Here is a 23885-nt window from a genome sequence, read left to right on the forward strand (position 1 = left end):
TGTTCAACGCTGGTCCAACCAATCGGATTCCATGCTTCAAGATAGCTTCGTTCACGTGGACTGGGATATGTTCCGTATTGCGGCGAACAACAACATTGACGAATACGCTGAATCGGTGTGCGAGTTCATTAACATGTGCATCGGTGATGTTGTACCCACAGCGTCTATTAACCTCTATGGGCTAGGTGGGACGCTTGCGTACCAAGCCAGAAATAATCAGACACCCATTTTTCAAGCCAGCATATAATGTCACCAAAACCCAGAAGACAGCTAAATGCAGCACTCACCTTTGATGATCTTCATCAGATGACAACCCTAGGACATTATGTTATACAATACATGCATGTTTTGTTCAATCAAGTTCATATTTATATCAAAAACCAGCTTTTTACATTAGCATGTGACGTTCAGAACTAGCATACCCCCCGCAAACTTCCGGGGAATTCGCTAACATTTTACTAAATTACTCACGATAAACGTTCACAAAAAGCATAACAATTATTTTAAGAATTATAGATACAGACCTCCTCTATGCACTCGATATGTCCGATTTTAAAATAGCTTTTTGGTGAAAGCACATTTTGCAATATTCTAAGTACATAGCCCAGGCATCACGGGCTCGCTATTTAGACACCCGGCAAGTTTAGCACTCACCATAATCATATTTACTATTATAAAAGTTTGATTACCTTTTGTTGTCTTCGTCAGAATGCACACCCAGGACTGCTACTTCAATAACAAATGTTGGTTTGGTCCAAAATAATCCATCGTTATATCCGAATAGCGGCGTTTTGTTCGTGCGTTCCAGACACTATCCGAAATAGTAAAGAAGTGTCGCGCGCATGGCGCAATTCGTGACAATAAAATTCTAAATATTCCATTACCGTACTTCGAAGCATGTCAACCGCTGTTTAAAATCAATTTTTACGACATTTTTCTCGTAGAAAAGCGATAATATTCCGACAGGGAATCTCCTTTTCGGCAAACAGAGGAAAAAATCCCAAAGGCGGGGGCGGTCGGGGTCACGCGCATAAGCCCAGTGTCCCTTGATCGGCCACTTGAGAAAGGCGATAATGTGTTTCAGCCTGGGGCTGGAATGACGACATTCTGTTTTTTCCCGGGCTCTGAGCGCCTATGGACGACGTGGGAAGTGTCACGTTAGAGCAGAGATCCTTAGTAAATGATAGAGATGGAAAAGAGTTCAAGAAATGGTCAGACAGGCCACTTCCTGTAAAGGAATCTCTCAGGTTTTGACCTGCCATTTGAGTTCTGTTATACTCACAGACACCATTCAAACAGTTTTAGAAAATTTAGGGTGTTTTCTATCCATATGTAATAAGTATATGCATATTCTAGTTACTGGGTAGGAGTGGTAACCAGATTAAATCGGGTATGTTTTTTATCCAGCCGTGTCAATACTGCCCCCTAGCCCTAACAGGTTAAGACATTACCCAACCAGAAACCATGGATTGATGGCAGCATTCGCGCAAATCTGAACGCGCGAACCACTGCTTTTAATCAGGACAAAGTGACGGGAAATAGGACCGAATACGAACAGTGTAGTTATTCCCTCCGCAAGGCAATCAAACAAGGTAAGCGTCAGTACAGAGACAAAGTGGAGTTGCAATTCAACTGCTCAGACACGAGAGGTATGTGGCAGGGTCTACAGTCAACCACGGACTACAAAAGAAAAACCAGCCCCGTCGTGGATCACGATGCCTTGCTCCCAGACAGACTAAACAACTTTTTGCTCACTTTGAGGACAATACAGTGCCACTGACACGGTCCGCTACCAAAACCTGCGGGCTCGCCTTCACTGTAGCCAACGTGAGTAAAACATTTAAACGTGTTAATCCGTGCAAGGCTGCAGGCCCAGACGGCATTCCCGGCCCGGTCCTCAGAGCATGCGCAGACCAGCTGGCTGGTGTGTTTACAGACATATTCTATCAATCCTTATCCCAGTCTGCTGTCCCCACATGCTTCAAGATGGACATCATTGTTCCTGTTCCCAAGAAAGCTAAGGTAACTGAGCTAAATGACTACCGCCCTGTAGCACTCACTTCCGTCATCATGAAGTGCTTTGAGAGACTAGTAAAGGACCATATCACCTCCACCCTACCTGACACCCAAGACCCACTCCAATTTGCTTACCGACCCAATAGGTCCATAGACGACGCAATCGCCATCACACTACACACTGCCCTAACCCATCTGGACAAGAGGAATACCTATGTAAGAATGCTGTTCATCGATTACAGCTCAGCATCTAACACCATAGTACCCTCCAAACTCGTCATTAAGCTCGAGACCCTGGGTCTCGACCCCGCCCTGTGCAACTGGGTCCTGGACTTCCTGACGGGCCGACCCCAGGAGGTGAGGGTAGGTAACAACATCTCCACTCCGCTGATCCTCAACACTGGGTCCCCACAAGGGTGCGTTCTCAGGGCTCTCCTGTACTCCCTGTTCACCCATGACTGCGTGGCCATGCATGCCTCCAACTCAATCATCGAGTTTGCAGACGACACTACAGTGGTGGGCTTGATTACCAACAACGATGAGACGGCCTACAGGGAGGAGGTGAGGGCCCTCGGAGTGTGGTGTCAGGAAAATAACCTCCCACTCAATGTCAACAAAACAAAAGAGATGATCGTGGACTTCAGGAAACAGTTGAGGGAGCAGCCCCCTATCTACTTTGACGGGACAGTAGTGGAGAGGGTGGAGAGTTTTAAGTTCCTCGGAGTACACATCATGGACAAACTGAAATGGTCCACCCTCACAGACAGCATGGTGAAGAAGGCGCAGCAGAGCCTCTTCAACCTCAGGAGGCTGAAGAAATTCGGCTTGTCACCAAAAACACTCACAAACCTTTACAGATGCACAATCGAGAGCATCCTGTCAGGCTGCATCACGGCCTGGTACGGCAGCTGCTCCGCTCATAACCCGGAAGGCTCTCCAGAGGGTAGTGAGGTCTGCACAACGCATCACCGGGTGCAAACTACCTGCCCTCCAGGACACCTACACCACCTGATGTCACAGGAAGGCCTACAAGATCATAAAGGACAACAATCACCCGAGCCAATTCTTGTTCACCCTGCTAACATCCAGAAGGCGAGGTCAGTACAGGTGCATCAAAGCTGGGACCGAGAGACTAAAAAACAGCTTCTATCTCAAGGCCATCAGACTGTTAAACAGCCATCACTAACATTGAGTGGCTGCTGCCAACATACTGACTCAACTCAAGCCACTTTAATAATGGAAAATTGATGTAATCATTTTATCTCTAGACACTTTATATTATATAATGTTTACATAACCTACATTACTCATCTCATATGTATATTCTGTACTCTATACCATCTACTGCATTTTGCCATCCTGTTCGGCCAACACTCATTTATATATTTTTATGTACATATTCGTATTCATTCCTTTACACTTGTGTGTGTACAAGGTAGTTGTTGTGGAATTGTTAGGTTATTACTTGTTAGATATTACTGCATGGTCAGAACTAGAAGCACAAGCATTTCGCTACACTCGCATTAACACCTGCTAACCATGTGTATGTGACAAATACATTTGATTTGTGTGTGTTGAATGTGCATAGCCTTGAGCTTGCATCGTCTAGCTTCATTTGCCAGAATCCCGATAAGGCATCAAGCTTTGCTCCAGCAAACTGCGACATTATCTCTTCTCTGGTTGGCAACTTGAAATGCTCTCTCTTGATTGCTTTGTTGAGATCTCTCGGGTCTAGACATATCCTGAGATCGCCGTTCTTTTTCACCACAATAACCAGTGAGCTTAACCAGTCTGTAGGTTCATCCATTTTTGTGATGACATCCATCTTTTCCATGCATCCGAGTTCCTCCTTGAGCTTTTTCCTCAGTGCAAATGGAACTTTTCTGCATGCACACACAACTGGAGTAATTTTGTCATCAGTACATATTTTGTGTCCTCCTGGTAAACATCCAAGACCCTCAAAAACGTCCTCATACTCAGCCAGTAGTGTTTCTTGGTCATTTTCAGTCTGTGATGTCACTACATACTCTTCTCAACAAATTGAGCTTTTCACATGCATTGATTCCTAGAATAGGCTGCACAGTCTTTTTCACGATCAGCAGCTGTGCTCTGAACTGTTTCCCTTTGTGCTGTAAAGTTACTATGCAGCTTCCTTTGACTGGTACGTTCTCCCCAGTATAACCAGTAACTGTCACGTCCTGACCATAGTAAGTTGCTATATTCTATGGTAGAGTAGGTCAGGGCGTGACAGGGGGTGTTAGTCCATGTTTTGTATTTCTATGTTCAGTTTCTAGTTTTGCATTTCTATGTTGGTTTTGTTTGGTATGATCTCCAATTAGAGGCAGCTGGTCGTCGTTGTCTCTAATTGGAGGTCATATTTAAGCTGTTTTTCTTGGTGATTATTTGTGAGTAGTGTTTGTTGCTCCTCAGCGTCACGGTTTGTTGTTTTGTAGATTTCAGTTATTTGATGTATTGCATAGTTTTCACGGATTAAATAGATATGTGGATCGAAACACACGCTGCACTTTGGTCCGATCCTTTTGACAGCCGTGACAGAATCAGCCACCACCAAAGGACCAAGCAGCGTGGTATGGATCAGAAGGACAAATGGACTTGGGAGGAGATATTAGATGGGAAACGACCCTGGAGACAGGCTGGGGAGTATCGCCATCCTAAGGAGGAGATCGAGGCAGCAAGAGCGGAGCGGCGATACTACGAGGCGCTATATCCACCAAGCGGCAAGTGCGAGAGGCACCCCCAAAAAATGTTGGGGGGGGGCACACGGGGAGATTGGCAGAGTCAGGTTGGAGACCTGAGCCAACCCTCCATGCTTACCGTGGGGAGCGAGTGACCGAGCAAGCACAGTGTTATGCGGTGATGCGCACTGTGTCGCCAGGGCGCACTCACAGCCCGGTGCGCTCGGTGCAAGCTCCTCACCGTTGCCGTGCTAGAGTTGGCCGTCAGCCAGGAAGAAGTGCGCCGGCTCAGCGTATCTGGTTTCCAGTGCGTCTCTTCGGCCCAGGTTACCCTGCGCCTGCTCTACGCATGGTACCCCCCGTTCACCAGCACAGCCCAGATCGTCCTGTGCCAGCGCTCCACCCTTGCTGGGCTCAAATAACCATCCAGCTAGGACGGGGTGTGCCAACCCTAAGTTCCAGACCTCCAGTGCGCCTCCACGGCCCAGTATACCCTGTGCCTGCTCTGCGCACCCAGTCTCCTGTGCGTCTCCCCAGTCTGGTGAGACCGGTTCCAGCTCCACGTAGGAAGCCTCCAGTGATGATCAATGGTCCGAAGCCTCCAGTGATAATCCAGGGCAAGAAGCCTGTAGGGATGATCCATGGCCCGGAGCCTGTAGGGATGATCCATGGCACGAAGCCTCCAGTTATGATCCATGGCCCGGAGCCTGTCGGGATGATCCATGGCACGAAGCCTCCTGTGATAATCCATGGCCCGGAGCCTCCAGTGATGGTCCATGGCACAAAGCCTCCAGTGATGTTCCATGGCGCAGAACCTGTAGCGATGATCCATGGCACAGAGCCTGCAGCGACGGTCCCCGGGCCGGAACCTACAGAGACGCTCTCCAGTTCGGAGCCTCCAGCGACGCTCCCCAGCCCGGAGCCTCCAGTGACGCTCCCCAGCCCGGAGCCTCCAGCGACACTCCCCAGCCCGGAGCCTCCAGCAACACTCCCCAGCCCGGAGTCTTCAGCGGCGGCCTGCAGCCCAGAACCTCCAGCGGCGGCCTGCAACCCAGAGCCTCCGGCGATGATCTACAGTCCGGTGGTACAGAAGCAGAGGGATCAGCGGGTGGAGCGGGGGTTACGCCCCGAACCCGAGCCGCCTCCTCCACGGGGGGATGTGCTGGTTAAGAAGGTTCTGGGTTCTGCACCTGAGCCGCCATAGACATTAGTCACCCAGTCTACCCTCCCTTTGTGTTTTTTTCTTTGGGGGGGGGGGGGGGGGGTTTTCTTTGTTGTTTGGGGGGGTTTTGTTGATGTTTTGTCACGTCCCGGGGTACTGTCACGTCCTGACCATAGTAAGTTGTTATTTTCTATGGTAGAGTAGGTCAGGGCGTGACAGGGGGTGTTTGTCTATGTTTTGTATTTCTATGTTCAGTTTCTAGTTTTGTATTTCTATGTTGGTTTTGTTTGGTATGATCTCCAATTAGAGGCAGCTGGTCGTCGTTGTCTCTAATTGGAGGTCATATTTAAGCTGATGTTTGTCCCACCTGTTTTTCTGGGTGATTATTTGTGAGTAGTGTTTGTTGCTCCTCTGCGTCACGGTTTGTTATTTTGTAGATTTCAGTTATTTGATGTATTGCATAGTTTTCACGAATTAAATATGTGGAACGAAACACAGGCTGCACTTTGGTCCGATCCTTTCGACAGCCGTGACAGTAACCTTAATTTTCACCGGGTGTATTTTGCTCTTCACTTTCAGTGTTTTGTAGTCATCCAGCAACAACAGGTTTACCTGTGCTCCAGTATCAAGCATGAATGGTATTATAGTTTAATTCACAGTCAATGGCACAATCCATTCAGCATTTACTGCATTGCATATTTCCACAGAATCAACAAAGAATTTTTCAATCTCCTCCTTGACTGTGAACCTTTTTCTTTGTAGCCTCAGCTTTGCAGCATTTTGAGAAATTATTATTTTCCCCACAGTTGTTACATGATTTACCATATGCAGGGCAATTTTTTGGCTTGTGGATAAATCCACATTTTCCATATGTAGTGTTTTTATTTCTCTCTTTTGCTTGTTTTTGTTTTGTAAGGTTTTGTGTGTGTTGCTCCTCTCTTTTTATTGCATACACTGACGTCTCATCCCTGCACAGCTCTTTAGCTTGTGCTCTGGTGGTTTCAGCTGCTCGACACATATTCACTGCTTTATCCAAAGTTAAATCTTGCTCACGCAGCAATCTCACCTTGAGTACATTATCAAGTATGCCACAGACTATCCAATCTTTCACTAGTGAGTCTTTCAGATCTTCAAATTCACACGTTTTGCTCAGTGTGTTCAGCTCAGCCAAATACTGGTCAAAACTGACTCCCTGTTTCTGATCATGAGAGAAACTTGTATCTCTCAAACATGACGTTCTGACTTGGTACAAAGTACTCCTAAAATGTATCCATTAGCACAGTCAATGTCAAGTTTTCCTCGTCTTGCTGAAAGCTATTGTAAATGTCCAATGCATCCTCTCCAATAACATGCAGAAAAATGGAAGCTTTCAATTTGTCATCATCTCCCCCTGCTCCTCTGGCTGCTAGGTAGATATTGAATCACTGCTTGAAACGTTTCCAATTGTCAGCTAGATTTGCTGTTTACTGCATAGGAGTCCGAGGACTAAGCCTATCCATGACGGAGAACAGGAACAGTGTCAATTTCTCTTACTTCAGTATGTTGCTCATCAACTTGCTCGTCAACAGATTCCAATGCAGCCTCGCTCTCGCTGCTGTCACTCTCGCTGCTACGGCTCGTTGCCCTCGCTCTTGCAAGCTAGCAACTTCGACTACTCACGTCACTTGACTTGTGGTAGAATGTTACATTTTTGTCGTGGAAATTTGCAGTTACTCCTTTATTTTCTGTCTCGTCATAGCGACTACCAATCTGACACCATGTTATGTTTGTTCCTTATGTAATGTCAAACTGGGGCGTAGGTTTAACTACTTTCAATGAACATATACTTCAGCTAGAAAACTCATTGTTTAGCCATGCAAGGCATTCTTCAACCACTTGCCCCGCCCGCAAAGCCTGCTGGGTAACGTAGTCTAAATGTTATTAACACATAACACAAATTCTATCAACATGTTAAATGTGCAACCATAGGGCAAATAACTCTGGACCATATACTCCACACACAGAGATGCATACAAAGCTCTCCCTCGCCCTCCATTTGGCAAATCTGACCATAATTCTATCCTCCTGATTCATGCTTACAAGAAAAAATTATAAAAAGGAAGCACCAGTGACTAGATCAATAAAAAAGTGGTCAGATGAAGCAGATGCTAAGCTACAGGACTGTTTTGCTAGCACAGACTGGAATATGTTCCGGGATTCCTCCAATGGCATTGAGGAGAACATCACATCTGTCATTGGCTTCATCAATAAGTGCATCGATGACATCGTCCCCACAGTGACCGTACGTACATACCCCAAACAGAAACCATGGATTACAGGCAGCATCTGCACTGAGCTAAAGGCTAGAGTTGCCGCTTTCAAGGAGAGGGACTCTAACCCGGAAGTTTATAAGAAATCCCGCTATGCCCTCTGACGGACCATCAAACAGGCAAAGCATCAATACAGGACTAAGATCGAGGGGTACTACACTGGCTCTGACGTTCGTCAGATGTGGCAGGGAATGCAAATCATACAGACTACAAAGGGAAGCACAGCCGAGAGCTGCCCAGTTACACGAGCCAATCGGACGAGCTAAACTACTTCTATGCTCGCTTTGAGGCAAATAACACTGAAACATGCATGAGAGCACCAGCTGTACTGGAAGACTGTATGATCACGCTCTCCGCAGCCGATGTGAGTAAGACCTTTAGACAGGTCAACATTCACAAGGCCGCAGGGCCAGACGGATTACCAAGATGTGTTCGCGAGTGTGTGCTGACCAACTAGCAAGTGTCTTCACTGACATTTTCAACCTCTCCCTGTCCGAGTCTGTAATATCAACATGTCTTAAGCAGACCACCATAGTGCCTGTGCCCAAGAACACTAAGGTAACCTGCCTAAATAACTACCGACCTGTAGCAGTCACGTCTGTAGCCATGAAGTGCTTTGAAAGGCTGGTCATGGCTCACATCAACACAATCATCCCAGAAACCCTAGACCCACTCCAATTTGCATACTGCCCCAACAGATCCACAAATCATGCAGTCTATATTGCACTCCACACTGCCCTTTCCCACCTGGACAAAAGGAACACCTTTGTGAGAATGCTATTCATTGACTACAGCTCAGCAATCAACACCATACTGCCCTCAAAGCTCATCACTAAGCTAAGGACCCTTGGACTAAACACCTCCCTCTGCAACTGGATCCTGGACTTCCTGACGGGCCACCCCCAGGTGGTAAGGGTATGTAACAAAACATCTGCCACGCTGATCCTCAACAAAGGGGGCCCCTCAGGGGTGCGTGCTCAGCCCCCTCCTGTACTCCCTGTTTACTCATGACTGCACAGCCAGGCATGACTACAACACCATCATTCAATTTGCCGGTGGTAGGCCTGATCACCGACAACAAGACAGCCTATAGGGTGGAGGTCAGAGACCTGGTCGTGTGGTGCCAGGACAACAACCTCTCCCTCAACGTGATCAAGACAAAGGATATGATTGTGGACTACAGGAAAAAGAGGACCGAGCACGCCCCATTCTCATCGACGGAGCTGCAGTGGAGCAGGTTGAGAGCTTCAAGTTCCTTGGTGTCCATATCACCAACATGGTCCAAGCACACCATGACAGTCATTAAGCGGGCACGACAAAACCTATTCACCCTTAGGAGACTGAAAAGATTTGGCATGGGTCCTCAGATCCTCAAACGGTTCTACAGCTGCACCATCGAGAGCATCCTGACTGATTGTATCACTGCCTGGTATGGCAACTGCTCGGCCTCCGACCGCAAGGCACTACAGAGGGTAGTGCGAATGGCCAAGTACATCACTGGGGCCAAGCTTCCTGCCATCCAGGACCTCTATACCAGGCGGTGTCAGAGGAAGGCCCTGAACATTTTCAAAGACTCCAGCCACCCTAGTCATCGACTGTTCTCTCTGCTACACATGGCAAGTGGTAACGGAATGCCAAATCTAGGTCCAAGAGGCTTCTAAACAGCTTCTACCCCCAAGCCATAAGACTCCTGTACATCTAGTCAAATGGCTACCCAGACTATTCACATTGCCCCCCCCCTCTCCATACCACTGCCAATCTCTGTTGTTATCTATGCATAGTCACTTTAATGAACTCTACCTACATGTACATACTATCTCAACTAACCGGTGCACCCGCACATTGACTCTGTACCGGCACCCCCTGTATATATTGTTATTTTCTACTTCTCCTCTTTAATTACTTGTTACTTTTATCTCTTATTCTTATCAGTATTTTTTTAAACTGCACTGTCGGTTAGGGGCTCGTAAGTAAGCATTTCTCTCCTTCCACTTCCTAACATAAGGTGCTCTATGTGTCATACGCTAAGTGTTCCAGGACAGCCCTCCTCTGCTCCCCATGCCCCCAGGATCCACCCGGCTCCACTACCCCATGATTCCCCTACTACACTCTGGTTTAGGGTCTCTGAAGCCCGATTTGTAACTCTCCCACTCACCCCACCCTATCACTGGACGATGGGCAACGACAGTCCCTTGTTCCCCCCAAAAAATAATCTCTGTGGTAATGTAAAAGCGCTCTGCACAGGCAGCAGTGGAGGACAGTGATCAGATCTTTACTGAGCTGATCCGCTCCATTGAGAGAAGGAGCTCTGAGGTGAAGGAGCTGATCAGAGCCCAAGAGAAGGCTCAAGTCCAGTGAGCCTTCCAGTGTTATAGTCCAGTGTTATATTCGGCAGAAGTGACTAGTAAAATTTGATTTGATTTGAATATGCATATCCTTTCTTCAGGTCCTGAACTACAGGCAGTTAGATTTGGGTATGTAATTTTAGGCAAAAATTTTAAAAAATTGTTGGATCCTTTTAAACCTGTTTTTCTTTGTCATTATGGGGTATTGTGTGTAGATTGATGAGGAAAAATAACAATTTAATCCATTTTAGAATAAGGTTGCAAAGTAAGAAATTGTGGAAAAAGTAAAGGGGTCTGAATACTTTCCGAATGCACTGTATATAAGCTGTATGTGGCTCTGTGGCATCAAACAGATGTTAGACAATCAGATACTGTATATCCAAAGAATGTTTATTTGTCAAAATCTAAAATAGGGGGGGGGGGGGGGACTATTTAATGCTTACTCAAAAAGAGAACTGGGTATTCAACAAGAATGTTATATAGTAAAATACTGTGTGAACAGTGAAGTACAGTTCAGTGGGTCTCAGGTGCAGTAAACTGCAGAGAACTGTAGCTACAGATTGTTACACCAGATAATGTGATTTAACTAAAGATCTTTGATATCCATTACTGGGAGGTACAGGATAAGTACTGTTTGGGTTAGCGCAGAGAATTTTTAACCAACCTTAGCTTGGAGATACGGTCTTCATCCTCGATTTGTGGAAACAGGACTCTCATAAAATAGCTGTGTCCAGTTGCAGGTTGTCTGTTTGAATTTAGAAAATGCTCCGTTGTTAAAATAAATACTTTTATTGCTCCATGAATAAAACCAGGGAGGTTTTCCAATGACTCGCAAAAAAAGGGCACCTATTGGTAGATGGGTAAAAATGAAAAAGCAGACATTTATTATCCTTTTGAGTAGGGTGAAGTTATTAATTACACTTTGGATGGTGTATCAATACGCCCAGTCACTACAAACATGCAGGCATACTTCCTAACTCGGTTGCTGGAGAGGAAGGAAACTGCTAAAGGATTTCATCATGAGGCCTATTGAGTACCACAATATGAGTCATAATAGTCATAAAACTTAGCGGTACAGGTATCATGGCGCACTGAACACAGCGGTGCAGAATGCCTCAAGATAAAAACGTAATATTCAATATCTGTAAGTTTACAATTTTAGCACTTCACTCCACATACTTGTTGTCAATAACCTTCAATCTGGATGCACAAATCACATTATAAGTCTAGAGAAATTTATCGACCAATATCACCAATACAATCAACACCTAAACAGGACAGCTAGCATGGAGAATCAATCCCAAAAAGAAAATGAGACTCCTCGAAGGACACAGACTATTTATGCTTTTCACCACCGGGAATGGACGGTGTATAAACCAACTTGCTGAAGTTGATAAATAATAAACTGGGCATACTTGAACTAGTCAGTAAAGATAAAAGAGATTAAGGCGAGCCTCGAGATGAGTGACGAAAAAGCTGCGACAATGGAGAAAGAAACAACCATGCTAAAAGGTACAGTCAATACGATTGAAACGGACATTAAAGAACATCAAAAGGAGAACATCTTTTGAGAGAAGCCTTACTTGAAATACAGACTAGATCTATGAGAGGAAATCTGGTACTTGCTGGTATCAAAGAAAAAGAGGGTGAAGATCCTGAAAGTGTGGTAAAATAATTATTTCCTTACAGCGCTACAGATCCCAGGCAATACTGTCGACAAAATCAAACTCGAACGTGTACACCATTTCGGACAGAGAGGACAGAGATATGAGCGCCCAATTGTTGCCAAATTTGCATTCTTTAAAGATAAAGTAATGGTTAAAAGCCTGGGTAAAAGACTTGCTGGCACAAAAATAGTCATGATTGATCATTTCACGAAGGAAATTGCAGAACTGGTCAAAGTTCTGTACCCACTCTTCAAGATGAATAGATTAAAAGGGAAACGTGCAGCTCTTGTAGTCGATGAACTGCATATTGATAACCAATTGTTCTGAGACACCAAGACTAAATATTACAAAGATTCTATAGAAGAGTTGAATAATGGAACACCCAACACTATCCATGGTAGTAATTGTAATAAAAACATAATTGGAAAACAATAAAATACAACAATTGATAAAGAAATAAACTACAACTACTGTACACTATACCATTCAAGATAGGGAATGTTGTAAAATAATTAGAATTCGACTTTCTATTTACAGTATTTATAAATAAATAAAAGACAGCATTAGAAGAAAGTATAATTATTGAAATAATACATCTACAAATATAAGGAACTGAAACAAAATAGTACACAAAAGCCTGAAATGAGGTAGGAAGCAACACGGTAGGGATACAAACATAGCAAACAGAGGACATATGTCACGTCCTGACCAGTAATAGGGGTTATTTGTTATTATAGTTTGGTCAGGACGTGGCAGGGGGTGTTTGTTTTATGTGGTTTGGGCTATGTATTTAGGTAGAGGGGTGTTTGGTTTATGTGGTACGGGGTTTGTTAGTCTATGTTAGTATTTTTCTATGTTCTATCTAGTCTATTGTATTTCTATGTTTAGTTAATTGGGGTTGGACCTTCAATTGGAGGCAGCTGGTTATTTTTGCCTCTGAGGGTCCTATAAGTAGGAGTTTGTTTTTTGTGGGAGATTGTGCTTGTTTAGCTGTGTGCCTGACAAGACTGTCCAGTTCGTTTGTGTTTTGTATCCGGTTATTGTGTTTCCCTTATCACCAAATAAAAAGAAGATGAGTATATATTTTCCCGCTGTGTCTTGGTCTTTACCCTATGACAACCGTGACAACATAGAAGGCACAGTATGTGGGTATGTGCGGGTGTATTGTGATGGAAGGTGAGGTGTGTGTTTTTGTGTTCAGAAAAGTGTGGAGTTAAGTGAGTGAAAAAGGAAAATGGTTGCAAATGCCAGAGCCCGTGTGTGTCTGCAAGCAGGAGTTGTGACAGGGAGAGCTTTCAATTTTGTGCAGATATGGGAAATACATTTTAAAATAAATTATTAATATAGTTTATTTATTTATTGTCATATTATGATGGAACAGTCCTCAACCTTATGCCACAGAAACCCACCTGAGTGACCCATACGCTAAGGAAAAGTCCTTATCTGTTGTATAGGCTAACTGCAAGTAGCCTATACCCAGCCAAGACAGAATAATAATTGCGGCCAGAGACCCAGTAATGCACCACCGCCCCTCAAGATTCTAAGCCTGCCTGGTAGGGTTGGTCCTACAAAGCCAAAGCCCCCGGATGGGTGAGCATAATATATACGGAATTTCTCAAAGCTGCTAATGAGAACCTTGATGACTTTGTACCTAGGCAGTGGGGATTCCAATGGTGCTGTCAACACTAGCTGCAGTACCCATGGGGAGGGGGTCACACTTGGACAATCAGAGAGGGGGCAAATTATTGTGGCTCTGGTGGAATAAACTAATCAAAGGTCTGACTGCACTGAGATGGTTGGGAAAATGGTCACAACGGGGGACCAGCGTGTCTGTGTTTCAGGGGAAAGGGGAAAGGGGTGTGTCTGAGCTCCATCAGCTAGGACTTGACATTGGTTAATCAAATCTCCCCATTATTGCTCAATTTTGCATGCCTTCTCAAACAGCTACAACTGTATATGCATCTGCACGTCAAGTCCTTTTTTGAGTTGGGCTTGGAGATGGAACAACTGTTGAACATCTGAGCTTGTGGTTGTTTGTGGGGGAAAGGTGGGGAGTGTGTATAAGTTTGTCTGTGTGTATGTATCCCACATGTGTTGCTATGGGGTAAGGATGTTAGGGACAATAAAGGGATGAATCACAATAATTGTTAGCTCAAATAATAATTGCTTGCCAAAAAAAAGATTTTTGTAATGAAAATCCTGGTTATTGGTAACAATCTTTCGCATGGAGGAGGAGGTGTGACATGTTATTCCTTAAGTGTGGAAATTAAGATATACAAGATTTTATAATATACTGTACCAGTCAAAAGTCTGGACACACCTACTCAATCAAGGGATTTTCTTTTTCTTTTTTACTGTTATCTACATTGTAGAATAACAGTGAATACATCAAAACTATGAAATAACATATGGAATCATGTAGCAACCAAAAACATGCATGTATTGTTTGGAATCTTCTCAGGTTTTGGCCTGCCAAATGAGTTCTGTTATACTCACAGACACCATTGAAACAGTTTTAGAAACTTTGGAGTGTTTTCTATCCAAAGCTAATAATTATATGCATATTCTAGTTTCTGGGCAGGAGTAATAATCAGATTAAATCTGGTACGTTTTTTATCCGGCCGTGAAAATACTGCCCCCTATCCATAACAAGTTAAACAGCGGTTGACATGCTTCGAAGTACGGTAATGGAATATTTCGAAATGTTTTGTCACGAAACGCACCAGGCGCGTCACCCTTCGGATAGTGTCTTGAACGCACGAACAAAACAGAGGATATTTGAACATAACTATGGATTATTTTGAACCAAACCAACATCTGTTATTGAAGTAGAAGTCCTGGGAGTGCATTCTGACGAAGAACAGCAAAGGTAATCCAATTTTTCTTATAGTAAATCTGAGTTTGGTGAGTGCCAAACTTGGTGGGTGTCAAAATAGCTAGCCGTGATGACCGAGCTATGTACTCAGATTATTGCAAAATGTGCTTTTGCCGAAAAGCTATTTTAAAATTGGACATAGCAATTGCATAAAGGAGTTCTGTATCTATAATTCTTAAAATAATTGTTATGTTTTTTGTGAACGTTTATCGTGAGTAATTTAGTAAATTCACTGGAAGTTTGCGGTGGGTATGCTAGTTCTGAACGTCACATGCTAATGTAAAAAGCTGTTTTTTGATATAAATATGAACTTGATTGAACAAAACATGCATGTATTGTATAACATAATGTCCTAGGAGTGTCATCTGATGAAGATCATCAAAGGTTAGTGCTGCATTTAGCTGTGGTTTGGGTTTATGTGACATTATATGCTAGCTTGAAAAATGGGTGCCTGATTATTTCTGGCTGGGTACTCTGCTGACATAATCTAATGTTTTGCTTTCGTTGTAAAGCCTTTTTGAAATCGGACAGTGTGGTTAGATTAACGAGAGTCTTGTCTTCATCAGATGACAACCCTAGGACATTATGTTATACAATACATGCATGTTTTGTTCAATCAAGTTCATATTTATATCAAAAACCAGCTTTTTACATTAGCATGTGACGTTCAGAACTAGCATACCCCCCGCAAACTTCCGGCGAATTCACTAACAATTTACTAAATTACTCACGATAAACGTTCACAAAAAGCACAACAATTATTTTAAGAATTATAGATACTGAACTCCTCTATGCACTCGATATGTCCGATTTTAAAATAGATTTTTGGTGAAAGCACATTTTGCAATATTCTAAGTACATAGCCCAGCCATCACAGGCTAGCTATTTAGACACCCAGCAAGTTTAGCCTTCACCAAAATCAGATTTACTATTACAAAAGTTTGATTACCTTTGATGTTCTTCGTCAGAATGCACTCCCAGGACTTCTACTTCAATAACAAATGTTGGTTTGGTCCCAAATAATCCATCGTTATATCCAAATAGCGGCGTTTTGTTCGTGCGTTCCAGACACTATCCGAAATGGTATATCAGGGTTACGAGCATGGCGCATTTTGTGACCCAAAAAATTCTAAATATTCCATTACCGTACTTCGAAGCATGTCAACCGCTGTTTAAAATCAATTTTTATGCAATTTATCTCGTAAAAAAGCGATAATATTCCGACCGGGAATCTGCGTTTCGGTAAATAGAGGAAAAAAAAGAAAGACGGGGGCGACCAGTGCACGCGCCTAAGCCCACTGTCCCTTGATCGGCCACTTGACAAACGCGATAATGTGTTTCAGCCTGGGGCTGGAATAACGACATTCAGCTTTTTCCCGGGCTCTGAGAGCCTATGGGAGCCGTGGGAAGTGTCACGTTACCGCAGAGATCCTTTGTTTTGGAAAGAGATGTCAAAGAAAGCCAATAAATGGTCAGACAGGCCACTTCCTGTAAAGGAATCTCTCAGGTTTTTGCCTGCCATATGAGTTCTGTTATACTCACAGACACCATTCAAACAGTTTTAGAAACTTTAGGGTGTTTTCTATCCATATCTAATAAGTATATGCATATTCTAGTTACTGGGTAGGAGTAGTAACCAGATTAAATCAGGTACGTTTTTTATCCGGCCGTGTAAATACTGCCCCCTAGCCCTAAGAGGTTAAATTATAACGTCTTATCATGTCATTGGGGCAGCAGGTACCCTAGTGGTTACAGCGTTGGACTAGAAACCGAAAGGTTGCAAGATCGAATCCCTGAGCTGACAAGATAAAAATCTGTCGTTCTGCCCCTGAACAAGGCAGTTAACCCACTGTTCCTACGCCATCATCGAAAATAAGAATTTGTTCTTAACTGACTTGCCGAGTTAAATAAAGAAAAAAAAATATTCTGAACAGCCTTGGATCTGAACAAAACCCCAGCCTTAGTTATGATTCAGTACTACACAAATGTTTTTAATACATGTATTTCCTAGCTAAATAAATAATTACACAGAATAAACATACACACTTAATACATAAGAAAATGGTCCCTACTGGACTGACATAATATGGTGGTTTTTTAACACAACGAGCGGCGCTCGGCGGTCGTCGTCGCCGGCCTATTAGCTGCCACCGATCGTTGTTTCTGTGTCTTTTGGTTTTGTCTGTCTGTTCCGCACCTGTTTTGTGTCTGTCATTAGTGGGGCCTTATTTAGTGTGTGTTTTCAGTTGGGGTGTTGTGCGGGATTGTTTATTGTCCACTCAGGACGGTGGGCCGTGGTTGTTACATTTTTACTGACAGGTTTAGTCAGAAGATTTACCGGGCTGCGCCCCTTGCTTTTTGTGCCGTGGGAATATATTTATTTCGCTAATTGTATTTTGGATGTGCTGGCTGACGTCTTATTTTTCTCTCCGGACCGTTTTGCCCTGTGTTTTGGGTTGGTCATTATTACGCGCCCTTCTGTTTTGGCGTGACCGTTTTGTGCCGGAGAAAATAAAGACGATATACTTTACCTCTGCTCTCTGCGCCTGACTCCAACCACCACTCCTAGAATCCTTGACAGTCGATACATTTTTGAAACTTTTCTCACAGTAATGATATACTTTGGACACGAACCACCACCTGTTTGGAATAAGAAATCATGAATGTATTTAGGTGTGAATGTCTTTGTCCGTCGTGTAGTCCTGAACAGAACTACAGCTCCAAAAGCTGCATATTTGAAGATAGCCATGCCGATGGCTCCAGTGGGGTGATGAGAGAATAGTAGGATGTAGTAGGATGGTTTGAAGAGTGTGATTTTCTAGATATTTGACTCAGGACAGCTAATCAGCTGTTCCAGTGATTGTCTGAGAGGGGAGTTTGTTTTCCCCCTTGTGTTGGGTTTCAGAATTTGGACCACTTTGGACATGAGCTGCAGCTCTCCGTCTTTCTGGTCTAAAGGAAGGTGAGTTTATTTCCTTCACCTCGTGCTGGTTCAAAGTTCCAACCATTTCAAACGTGTAGCTACGCTCCAGGCTTTGTTGGTCAAATGTTAATTTCTGTTACCAAGCATTTTATGCACTCTGGCCAAAGGGGATGGTTCCGTCAGTCTTACATTTAAGTCATTTAGCAGATGCTCTTATCCAGAGCGACTTACAAATTGGTGCATTCACCTTATGATATCCAGTGGAACAACCACTTTACAATAGTACATCTATATCTTTTTGGGGGGGGAGGGTAGGGGGGGTTAGAAGGATTACTTAATCCTATCCCAGGTATTCCTTAAAGAGGTGGGGTTTCAGGTGTCTCCGGAAGGTGGTGATTGACTCTGCTGTCCTGGCGTCGTGAGGAGCTTGTTCCACCATAGGGTGCCAGAGCAGCAGTTTTGACTGGGCTGAGCGGGAACTGTGCTTCCTCAGAGGTAGGGGGGCCAGCAGGCCAGAGGTGGATGAACGCAGTGCCCTTGTTTGGGTGTAGGGCCTGATCAGAGCCTGAAGGTATGGAGGTGCCGTTCCCCTCACAGCTCCGTAGGCAAGCACCATGGTCTTGTAGCGGATGCGAGCTTCAACTGGAAGCCAGTGGAGAGAACGGAAGATCGGGGTGACGTGAGAGAACTTGGGAAGGTTGAACACCAGACGGGCTGCGGCGTTCTGGATGAGTTGTAGGGGTTTAATGGCACAGGCAGGGAGCCCAGCCAACAGCAAGTTGCAGTAATAGTCTAACACGCTCTCTGACCTAATTTGGGGCATGGCTAGTTACTATGCACAGTTTATAGGAGATAGATTCTCTTATACTTCCTAATATCACATTCCTATCTTAACCTGTTAGGGCCAGGGGGCAGCATTGACACGGCTGGATAAAAAACATACCCGATTTAATCTGGTTACCACTCCTACTCAGTAACTAGAATATGCATATACTTATTACATATGGATAGAAAACACCCTAAATTTTCTAAAACTGTTTGAATGGTGTCTGTGAGTATAACAGAACTCAAATGCAGGTCAAAACCTGAGAGATTCCTTTACAGGAAGTGGCCTGTCTGACCATTTCTGGAACTTCTTTGCCATCTCTATCATTTACTAAGGATCTCTGCTCTAACGTGACACTTCCCACGTCGTCCATAGGCTCTCAGAGCCCGGGAAAAAAGAGAATGTCGTCATTCCAGCCCCAGGCTGAAACACATTATCGCCTTTCTCAAGTGGCCCATCAAGAGACACTAGCTTATGCGCGTGACCCCGACCGCCCCCGCCTTTGGGATTTTTTCCTCTGTTTGCCGAAAAGGAGATTCCCTGTCGGAATTTTATCGCTTTTCTACGAGAAAAATGACGTAAAAATTGATTTTAAACAGCGGTTGACATGCTTCGACGTACGGCAATGGAATACTTTGAATTTTATTGTCAGGAATTGCGCCAAGCGCGCGACACTTCTTTACTATTTCGGATAGTGTCTGGAACGCACGAACAAAACGCCGCTATTCGGATATAACGATGGATTATTTTGGACCAAACCAACATTTGTTATTGAAGTAGACGTCCTGGGTGTGCATTCTGACGAAGACAACAAAAGGTAATGACATTTTTATAATAGTAAATATGATTATGGTGAGTGCTAAACTTGCCGGGTGTCTAAATAGCGAGCCCGTGATGCCTGGGCTATGTACTTAGAATATTGCAAAATGTGCTTTCACCAAAAAGCTATTTTAAAATCGGACATATCGAGTGCATAGAGGAGGTCTGTATCTATAATTCTTAAAATAATTGTTATGCTTTTTGTGAACGTTTATCGTGAGTAATTTCGTAAAATGTTAGCGAATTCCCCGTAAGTTTGCGGGGGGTATGCTAGTTCTGAACGTCACATGCTAATGTAAAAAGCTGGTTTTTGATATAAATATGAACTTGATTGAACAAAACATGCATGTATTGTATAACATAATGTCCTAGGGTTGTCATCTGATGAAGATCATCAAAGGTGAGTGCTGCATTTAGCTGTCTTCTGGGTTTTGGTGACATTATATGCTGGCTTGAAAAATGGGTGTCTGATTATTTCTGGCTTGGTACTCTGCTGACATAATCTAATGTTTTGCTTTCGTTGTAAAGCCTTTTTGAAATCGGACAGTGTGGTTAGATTAACGAGAGTCTTATCTTTAAATGGCTGTAAAATAGTCATATGTTTGAGAAATTGAAGTAATATGATTTTGAAGATTTTGAAAATCGCGCCACAGGATGGCAGTGGCTGTTACGTAGGTGGGACGAATTCGTCCCGCCGGTCCCATAGAGGTTAACAAAAATACATTCATAATGTTTCATAATTCATATACAATGTTAAGGATGGAGACTTCATACCTGTAGTGTAAATACTTTTCATGTTACAGTCTTTCCTTTATAACCTTTTTAATGACATCACAAAATAAAAACCAATATTACATTAGTTTTCTATAGATCATCGCTGACCATTCCCCACCTTCTTATGTTAGAAATATTGTTCCAGTATTCGCTTTTTGAACTGTTAGAGTTTCGACGCGAAGTTTCAATGATTGTCTATTAATTAACAAAGACATTCCTTGGGTTAATACTGGAGGGGAAATCCTCTTCTCCTGTAATTTACGACAGGGTGTGAGCTGTCAAACTGGCCCAGTTCCCTCCTCCCCTCTTCTGTGGGTGAGAGAAGGTCTGGTTATTGTCAACCATTGCCAAGCTGATCTGACCAATTGGATCCTCACAGGGGAGTCATGACACTACTTTATCAGAAATGCAACTGTAACGTTGGTCCAACAATGGCACAGGGTAGAAATGAAGATAAAGGGCCATTGCAAAACCGAAGAGGTATGCAGGACATAACACAGTGGTAAGTCTGTTTGGGAATCATTGCAACCTATAATGTTAGTCTGGCTATAGCTAGCTAGCTTGCACAAACAAAAAAGTACACATCACAGTTAGACAAAGAGGTATGAATGAATGACTTAGTCCAAGCGAGGAGTGAAATAGATATATATTAATATGATATATTGATTTATGTGTTCAGAGGCTTCACATCAGGGTACGACAGGGCAGGGGTTGATGTCTTCAGAGGCTTGACTCCAGGACACGACAGGTTCATCATGGATGAAGGGTGTTGGAGAAGAGCTCAACTCTTCCGCTGAGGGCAGGATTTGACTGGGAACACAAAAAACTGTACACAAGAGTTAGACAAAAGAGCTATGAATGAATGACTTGATCCAAGCAAGGAGTATAATCTAATTGGTGTGTAATAATGTGATTGTGTTAGTGAATTTCATTGACTGTTCATACAGTTATGAAATTCAATTAAAATGTCAACTCACAGTGCTTGGAAAGGAAACAATGCTCCAGTGGATGAGGGTACATGGGACATCACTTCAGTTTATGTAAGGAGTGAGTTGACACTGGTAGTGGAGTGGTCATCACCTCTTATTAACTTCTTGCGGATTAGTGTTTCGAAAACTTCCGGTGAAAGCGCCAAATTCAAATTAAATGACTATAAATATTAAACTTTCATGAAATCACAAGTGCAATACATCAAAATAAAGCTTAACTTGTTGTTAATCCAGCCGGCGTGTCAGATTTCAAAAAGGCTTTACCAATAAACTTATCCAAACAAGTCAATCAACGTTTATAATCAAACCTTAGGTACCCTAATACGCAAATAAACGATAAAATTTAAGACGGAGATTCGTTATTGTCTTTACCGGAGAAAAATACCATAGAATGCGTTCTCATTCACGCGCTTGGAAACACTACAGCCAAAATGGGAGCCACCTAGAAAAACTACAATTTCTGCCTCATTTTTCCAAATCCAGCCTGAAACTCTTTCTAACGACTGTTGACATCTAGTGGAAGCCCTAGGAACTGCAATCGGGCATGATTTCGCCCTATTATAAAAGTGCCAGCCATTGAAATCAGTGGTAGGATGACTTTTTTGGGGGGAGGATGGTTTGTCCTCGGTGTTTTGCCTGCCATTTCAGTTCTGTTATACTCACAGACATTATTTTAACAGTTCTAGAAACTTTAGAGTGTTTTCTATCCAATAGTACCATGCATATGCATATCTTAGCTTCTGGGCCTGAGTAGCATGTAGTTTACTTTGGGCACACTCTTCATCCGGACGTCAAAATACTGCCCCCTATCCCAAAGAAGTTAATCAGGGAACGTGAGGGGTCTTAGCTGTAAACACAAATAGCAGATACATGGAGTTACATTAATCAGAACTAAACATGTAATCTAGTCTTCATACAGTAATGAAGAGGGCTTCAGTTCTTCAGAGGGCAGGAGACAAGAGGCTTCTTTTTTGCTTATGTTGTGATTGAGTAATAACTTTACTGTTCATGCCAAGAGAGTTGATGAGGGATCAGGCTGGCTTCCTCTCCTTACCTCCTCTCCATCATCTACACACTTATATGCTTACACATGCGTCCCGTGAAGCTCAATTGGTAGAGCATGGCACTTGCAATATCAGGTTTGTGGGTCTGATTCCCATGGGGGACCAGTATGGGGAAAAGTACAAAAATGTATGCACTGAATAAGAGCATATTTTAAATGACTAAAATGTAAATGTAAAAGGATAAAGCAACATTAATGATGCCTAGATGGTTTTATCTTTCAACAGTCAAATGCCTCCATATCACTACTGATTGGGGAAGGAGACAAGAAAAGGAAGGCACTTTAGACTATTGAGCATACTGTAGTCAAAACATTACAAAAAAAACATACAAGCACCAGTCAAAAGTATGATCACACCTACTCATTCAAGGGTTTTCCTTGAGAAAGGCAGAGAGAGCGACAGAGAGAGGCAGAGTTGCCCTTCTCCCATTTTCCTTCTATCGCCCTGTCTCTCCCTCTCTCCATTAGGCAACATATTTGAATGGAAATGATGTGATATTTACGCAAGTTTGCATCATCCCCATCTGGCGTGCCAAACCCTTGTTTGAAACACTTGGACTCCATCCGTCTCATTTTCTGTGATGATTAAAAGTTGCACATTGACTGTTTTGTTTCAGTTATAACATAGACTGCATAACCTTTTGGAGGTATTCACTGTCTTGTTCCATTGGAACACTGAATGAGCAATGCTTGTGTGTGTGTGTGTTTGTGTGTGTTTGTACTTTTGTATGTGTGACACATTTGGGTCCATGTCAGGAACTATTAAACTTCATCAGGATTTCCCAAACTAGATTCCCCAAACGGAGCATTTATGGGCTACCGCAACTCATTTTATAAGAATGAACTTGGAGGAAAATCACTGACTAAGATGACTATAAAGATATGAAAAAGATGACTGAAGATGACTTGGAGATAAAATAAAATAAAATAGTTATGGAATGACGAATTATGTGTGTGTGCGTGTGTGTGTCTGCCAGCCATGATGAAGGAAGTGACCTTCATCATTTCAAAACAGAAGTCAACCAGCTCCAGGATGAAATCAAACACCAACTCACGTTGCACAAGCAGAAAAAAATTGTCCTCATTTTACCACAAATTGGATAAGGACTACAACTTCCACACTTTCTGCCAAAAAATGTAAAGACAAAGGAAACTAAGTCAACAACACAACACTAGCCCTAGTCCCAAATGGCAAACACTTGGAGAACAACCAAGAAAAGTGTCAAGCCTTCTGCATCCACCTTCAACAAGTACATTTATGCATAAGATTCAATTGATAAATAATAAATATTAATAAATTAATAATAATAAATGTCTAGAAGACCCAAAATTTGACAATGCGTCAGGGAGCTTGCCAACAGCACACATATACCAATAATCCATAACAACCTTGCTCACCACTTTCAGAACCAGTGACACCT

The sequence above is a fragment of the Salmo salar genome, chromosome 10 (assembly GCF_965601325.2).
Source record: "Salmo salar chromosome 10, fSalSal1, whole genome shotgun sequence".
NCBI lineage: Eukaryota > Metazoa > Chordata > Actinopteri > Salmoniformes > Salmonidae > Salmo > Salmo salar.